This window comes from Oryctolagus cuniculus, chromosome 2 (genome assembly GCF_051225735.1).
Source record: "Oryctolagus cuniculus isolate XC-2025 breed Fujian yellow rabbit chromosome 2, ASM5122573v1, whole genome shotgun sequence".
Lineage (NCBI taxonomy): Eukaryota > Metazoa > Chordata > Mammalia > Lagomorpha > Leporidae > Oryctolagus > Oryctolagus cuniculus.
The window spans coordinates 9340549-9347415 of NC_142868.1; the positions used below are offsets into that span (position 1 = coordinate 9340549).

At 36.3% G+C, this 6867-nt stretch overlaps 1 non-coding gene across 1 annotated transcript; it reads left to right on the top strand.

The window, feature by feature from the left end:
• The first annotated feature begins 2237 nt into the window (after window positions 1-2237).
• Window positions 2238-2344, top strand: LOC127490417 (U6 spliceosomal RNA). Its single transcript, XR_007918374.2, has one exon. It is a non-coding gene; the product is annotated as a U6 spliceosomal RNA (small nuclear RNA).
• The last annotated feature ends 4523 nt before the right edge of the window (window positions 2345-6867 follow it).

Here is a 6867-nt window from a genome sequence, read left to right on the forward strand (position 1 = left end):
AGCCCCTGCCTCCTGGCTTTGGATCGGCACAGTGCGCCGGCCGTAGTGGCCATTTGGGGGGTGAACCAAAGGAAGGAAGACCTTTCTCTCTGCCTCTCTCTCTCTCTCTCTCACTGTCTAACTCTGCCTGTAAAAAATATAGAGAGAGACTTACCATATGATTCAGCTCTTCCACTCCTGAGAATTTATCCAAGGTTAATTAAATCTGCATATGAAAAGTTACCTGTACCCATGTGTTTATTGCAGTTCAATTCACAATAGCTAAATCATGGAATCAATCCAATTCCCATCATCTGAAGACTGGATAAAGAAATTATGGTATATACATACCATGGAATACTATATGGCAGTAAAAAAAAAATCTGGTCATTTGCAACAAAATGGATTAAACTGGAAAACATAGTTAGGGAAATAAGCCAGTCCCAAAGGGACAAATACCATATGTTCTCCCTTATCCATGATGACTAATAAGGCACCTAAAATGCATTCTACAGTAGTGAAACTGATACCTTGAGAAGCAATGACTTTGAACAGCCCTTGTCTTGACTGTTGAGGGACAGCTTTTTTTCCATACTATTTGTTGAACTCTTTACTTAGCATAGAATTAATCATATGTGTATAAAGTTAATAGAAAATGGATCTTAGTAAAAAATAAAAATGGGATTAGGAGTGGGAGGAGGAAGAGGGACAGGAGTGTATGTGGGAGATCAGGTATTATGGGAAGAATCACTTTTTATTTAAAATTGTAATTATGAAATATATGAAGTCTGTATTGCTCTATAATTGTTGCTGATTATTGATAGTTGTTGCTGATAAATTTCACATTTAATTTCAAGCAGAAAGTAGAGGGGAAAAAAGATGTGCTACATAATATCCAAGTACAATAAATTATACATTTAAGAGGAATTATAATGGTAAAAAACTTGATGGAGTCATTAGGCTAGCGCAAAATGTGTGAAAACTATTTCAAAATAAGTGTAAGGACTTAATTTATTCTTCAACAAGTATAAAAATGCAATATTTCAGTCTTTCCATTCAGGAAATTTGGTTTATGTCAACCGTAGAACAGGTTTTGTATCCTTGGGTAATACATTTAGTCTATGGTCATATTTGAAAGTCTGATAATGTTTTATTATGGTTCTTTCCTTGCTAACTTTTAACTTGTTGATATTGATTCTCAAAATATTTTAAACAAAAAATTATTTATTACTCTGCCAATATCTTAGAACTAAGCAAATACAATCAATAACCTCTATCAGTTTTCTTCATTGATTTTCCCTTTATTATCTCCCATTCATGATTTCCCCCATTATCTGATTAGGAAATCTCATTGAAACTTGAACTGAAATCACAGTTCCCCAAAATTATGAAATTGGCAGTACCATGGACAGCAATACAGATAGCACTTAGAGAGTACCATAGAGAGTTTTGTTGGGGCAACATTTGGTCATGGGCAGTAAGGAGGGTAGGTTGGAAATTATCACTATGTTCCTGAATCTGTATAAAGGAAATATGAAGTTTGTATACTCTAAATAAAATTAAATAAATAAAAAAGAACCACACAACAATTTGGATCAAAATAGATACAACTGGAGGAGTTCATGTTGAGTGTAGTGCATTGGATACAGAAAGACAGACAACACATTTTCTCCCTTATATGTGGGAACCAAAATTAAAACAGAAAACAAGAAATGCCAAAGTGTATTAGTGTTACTGCAAATATTGTTTTGTTAAACTTTGCTTTATGTCTTTGTCAAGAGATTTAAACTTTTATAATTTTTATGACCCATGATTATTTTAAAATTTACTGTATCTGAATGAAATGGACAGCTTTTCACTTGATTACTATTAATATCCCTTGCCTATATTTCTACTGGGCATTGATGTTTTCTGCTTTTGCTTGTTGAACTCTATATTTAGTAGAGTATTAAGCCTTTGGCTAAAATATAAGTTAAAAATATATTGTCTCAAATATTAAGAAAAAAAGAAAGAGATAAAAAAGAAAGAAAATAAGGAAAGAAGGAAGGAAATGGGAGAGAGGGAGGATTGGAAGTAACATTATATTCCTAGAATTGTATCTAGGAAATACAGTGAATCTGTTCTTTGTATTAACTGCATTAATATGAGAATTCTATTGCACTAATTAGCATGGATTTGCTGTGACCCTCGAAAACTAATATATTAATAAATCCCTTTAAAGAAAAGGGGCAACAGAACATAAATAAAAACAGCTACTCATGCTCACTTTGGTAGCACATATACTAAAACTGGAACGATATAGAGAAAATTAGCATGGTCTTCACTCGAGGATGACATGCAAATTTGTAAAAGGTTCTATAGTTTTAGGCAAAGACTTCTTGGAAAAGACCCCAAAAGCACAGGCAATCAGAGCCAAAATTGACATGTGGGATTACATCAAGGTGAGAAGCTTCTGCACTGCAAAAACTCACTCAGAAAAGTAAAGAGGAAACTGACAGAATGGGAGAAAATATTTGCAAACTATGCACCTGATAAAATGTTAATATCCACAATCTATAAAAAGCTCAAGAAATTCAATAACAACAAAGCAAAGAAACCAGTAAGAAATGGGTAAAGGACTTGAACCAGCATTTTTCAAAAGACTAGATCCAAATGGCCAACAGTCACTTAGAATGGCTCTCATACTGAAACCAGTGAATGACAAATGCTGGTTAGGATTTGGGAGAAAAGATACCCTGGTCCACTGTTTGTGGGAATGCAAACTGGTGCATCCACTGTGGAAGACAGTATGGAGATACCTCAGAAATCTGAATGTAGACCTACCATGTGATCCAGCTGTCCCACTCTTGGGTATTTACCCAAATCAAAAGAAATTCCCAAATGAAATGGTTATCTGTACCCCCATGGTCATTGCAGCATGATTCACAGTAGCTAAGATATGGAATAAACCAGATGTCTATCAACTGTTAACTGGATAAAGAAATCATGGTATATATACACTACGGAATACTGTGGGGAGCAACTTGGACTAGACTAAGTTACTGGAATTAAGACTTATTCTATGCATCTGCTCTCCCACAATATGGTGCTGGGAGAGGAGTAAACAACTTCTACACAGCTGCCTCCAGTTCGACCAATAACCTGCAGGAGCTGATCCTGCTCCTGATTGGAGGATAGCAGTGTACTCAGCGTATGGGTAGCAGAGTTGGGATTGGTGGAAGAGGACTGTAAAGGAGGAGAGAGACAACATGCACCGGGAACATCTAAGGGGAACATCCGGATAACATCTGAGCAACCCCCGAGAGAGCCGGCTGGCGGTGTGCCGCTCCCCCGCAGAAGTGGGGAAAGTGGCAGGGGGAGCCGCCCTTCCACGGAGGTGGAAGGGTTGGCAGCCAACCCGGGAAGGGCCGAGCAGACAAAAGAACAGCGCAGGGTCCTGTGTCATTCCTCTGCGAATGGGGGAGCGACAGAGTACTACTCAGCTGTAAAAAAAGAAAAAAGCGAAATCCTATCTTTTACAACAAGATGGGCAACTGGAAACCATTATACTTAGTGAAATGAGTCAGTCCCAAAAAGACAGATATCATATGTTTTCCCTGATCCAAGGTAACTAATAGAGTACTTGAAATACAATGTATTGGAATAAAATAGGCATTTTGAAATTCTATGATTGTTTATAGCCCTTTCTCTTCTGTTAAGGAACAGTTTTTTTTTCTCTCTCTCTCTTTCTTCATACTATTTGCTGAACTCACTTAGAGTAGGGTTAACAATATTATCATTAAGTATACTTAAAATTGATCCTTGCAAAAATTAAGTGTGGGAATATGAGAGGGAGCAGGGGGAAAGGGTTGGAACATAGGTGAGACAGAGGATTGGGAGTGAAGTGTCACTATGTTCATAAATCTAAATATATGAAATATAAAAAAATTATATAACAAATAAAATTTTGAAAAAAGGATAAAAGAACTGCTCACCTGTATTATCCCACTCTTCCTTTCTCTTTGCACAGTCCTATGTATCTTCAATTATAAATTCTAAGTTTGTGTTCCCTTAATCTTGCTTCATTGAAAACACATATTACAGTTAACAAGTAGTCACTGATAAAGGTTACTTAAGTAAACAAATAGATATAATTGATCTCCTAAATTGTGGTTAATACTAAGGATGAATTTTGGGGCAGTAGCTCACATTGATAACTGGAACCCATATTATAAAAAGAATGACACATCAAGTCTACATCCTTCTGGATAGTAGAAATTAGTAATATATCATGAAATACATAAAATTGCTAAATAGTAATTCCTTACAATTATATTTCTTTTTAAAACTTTTAGATTTTTTCCAAATCTTCTAAGAACTTATTTTAAACATTTATAACAGCACTCCTGATTTACAAAGAAGATAAACTGACAAAAAAGAAAATGACTTTCCTCAAGTCAAAGAGTTAGTAAATAAGAGTTAATCCTCAACTCTATATTTTACCACTCACTACCTGCTTACTTTTTGTAAAGTTTTTTCTTCAATGAAATCTGTATCTTAGTTTCAAAGTTTTGCTTTTTTTCAAAGTTTATTATCAATAATATTTCTCTCTATTTCTAAGAATAAGAGCAAAAGCCCTGGCTTTTGCACATTTGTGTAATGAAAACTGGATAAACAAATACCTTTACCTTTTGAGATGACACATACTTTCAATGAACAGACATTTAATGCGTATCTACACTATGACAAGATCTAGACTAGTAAGTTGAATATATTAGAACTTTTCATCTTTAGGAGTTCAAATTCATATAAGGAGACAAAGAATATTGCCAACATTTAGTTTTAGAATTAAATGCAGAACTGTACATCTCCTCCCTCTCTTATTCCCACTCTTATATTTATTTAACAGGGATCACTTTTCAGTTAAATTTAAACACCTAAGAATAGTTGTGTGTTAATTAAAGAGTTCTATTGGTATTAAGTATATTATTAAGTAGAACAAAAAATACTAAAAGAGATAAAGTATTAAGTTGTTCCTTGACAGGAAAAGGGCTGATCAAGTCACTGTTTCTCATAGTGTCCATTTCACTTCAACAGGTTTCTTTTGGTGCTCGGTTAAGCTTTCACCAATCAGGGAGAACATATGATATTTGTCCCTTTGGAACTGGCTTAATTCACTAAGCATGATGTTTTCCAGATTCCTCCATTTTGTTGCAAATGACCGGATTTCATGTTTGTTTGTTTTACCACTTTATAGTAATACCACTTTATAGTATAAAGTACATATCCCATAATTTCTTTATCCAGTCTTCTTTTGATGGGCATTTAGGTTGATTCCAGACCTTAGCTATTATGAATGGAGCCGCAATAAACATGGAGGTGCAGACAGCTCTTTTGTCAATTTAATTTCCTTTGGGTAAATTCCAAGGAGTGGGATGGCTGGGTTGTATGGTAGGGTTATATTCAGGTTTCTGAGGAATCTCCAAACTGACTTCCATAGTGGCTTGACCAGTTTGCATTCCCACCAACAGTGGGTTACTGTCCCTTTTTCCCCACATCCTTGCCAGCATCTGTTATTGGTAGATTTCTTGTACGTAAGCCATTCTAACTGGGGTGAGGTGAAACCTCATTGTGGTTTTGATTTGCATTTCCCTGATTGCTAGTGATCCTGAACATCTTTTTATGTGTCTGTTGGCCATTTGGATTTCCTCTTTTGCAAAATGTCTATGTAGGTCTTTGGCCCATCTCTTAAGTGGGTAAGTGGGTTGTTTGTTTTGTTGTTATGGAGTTTCTTGATCTCTTTGTAGATTCTGGTTATTAACCCTTTATCTGTTGCATAGTTTGGAAATATTTTTTCCCATTCTGTTCGTTGCCTCTTCACTTTCCTGACTGTTTCTTTTGCAGTCAGAAACTTCTCAAGTAGATGTAATCCCAATTGTTAATTTTGGCTTTGACTGCCTGTACCTCTGGGGTCTTTTCCAAGAAGTCTTTGCCTGTGCCTATATCTTGCAGGGTTTCTCCAATGCTCTCTAATAATTTGATGGTTTCGGGTCATAGATTTAGATCTTTAATCCATGTTGAGTGGATTTTTGTGTAAGGTGTAAGGTAGGGGTCTTGCTTCATGCTTCTGCATGTGGAAATCCAGTTTTCCCAGCACCGTTTATTGAATAGACTGTCCTTGCTCCAGGAATTGGTTTTAGATCCTTGATCAAATATAAGTTGGCTGTAGATGTTTGGATTGATTTCTGGTGTTTCTATTCTGTTCTACTGGTCTTTGACTTTGAGTGTGAGAGACTTCTTAATTTTAGTGTTGTGGGAACCTCATTTGTTACATCCTAGTCCCAGCTCTGATGGCAGCAGTGTCAACCCTGTAATATTGCCACCAGGATTGTAAATGTTAGAACTCAGTAGTAGTATTCAAAAAGGTGATGTAGAGCTGAATGATTAGCTTAGCAGTTAAAACAGTGTTTTGGATGCCCACATCCCCTGTAACAGTGATTAGGTTCAATTCATAGCTGTACTTCAGATTCCAGCCACCTCCTAATATATACCCAGCTCAGCAGGGCTGGGTTTCTCCTGCCCACCTGGAAGGCCCGATTGGGTTCCATGTTCCTGGTTTTGGACCCAGCACTGGCTGTAGTGGGCATCTGGGGAGTGAAGCAGTAGATGGGTCTCTCTCTCTCTCTTTCCCTTCCTCCCTCCCTCCATCTTTTTCTTTCAGGTACAATTAACAAAGATAAGTCATTTTAAAAATAAAGCTCGATTAGAATGAGGAGAGGAGAATAAATAATCTGAGAATTTTTGCATAGACAAAAATCCTTGCTAATCACAATTTCCTTTTCCTATCACTTACTCTAGTTTCCACTTAGTGTAAACTCCTTGAATGGGGTTCCTTTATTGTGCACAATC